The sequence below is a fragment of the Myotis lucifugus genome, unplaced genomic scaffold (assembly GCF_000147115.1).
Source record: "Myotis lucifugus unplaced genomic scaffold, Myoluc2.0 scaffold_630, whole genome shotgun sequence".
NCBI lineage: Eukaryota > Metazoa > Chordata > Mammalia > Chiroptera > Vespertilionidae > Myotis > Myotis lucifugus.
This window is the reverse complement of record NW_005871678.1, coordinates 74,960-75,459: the sequence shown is the minus strand read 5'-3', so window position 1 is coordinate 75,459 and position 500 is coordinate 74,960.

Genomic DNA, 500 nt, shown 5'->3' with positions numbered 1-500 from the left:
GAGGGGGGGGGGACGACAAGGTCATTGGACGTACAAGTACTTATTTAAAAACAGACATGAGAGTGAGATGGAGGTTAGTCGGGTCCATCAGAGCTGTCAATCAATTAATGAAAATTATTGAGCAAGGACACGGCGGGGGGAAGCGAACAGAAGGAGGGAAAATGACCATGGAGACACGGCAGAGGGAAGCCGCCAGGACTGACTGGCCGTGGTCACGTGGGCGCGAAAGAACAGACAAGCCCATGTCCCTGGCAAGGGACGTGGAGACACAGTGCCCGGACGCCGAGCGAGACTCCTCGGCTCAAGGGCTGACAGCTCTTTGCTTTTGCCCAAAGGTAATACCCCGAACAATGCCTCTCCCTGCACGTGGGGGACAGGCAGGAGGCCTGATGCATATGCTATTAACGTGCGGGAGACCCCCGTGGCCAAGATCGCCCGCCAGTTACAGACGCTGTCATCCAGACCCAAACGTGGGGTAAACAGAGGCCATAGGAGTACAG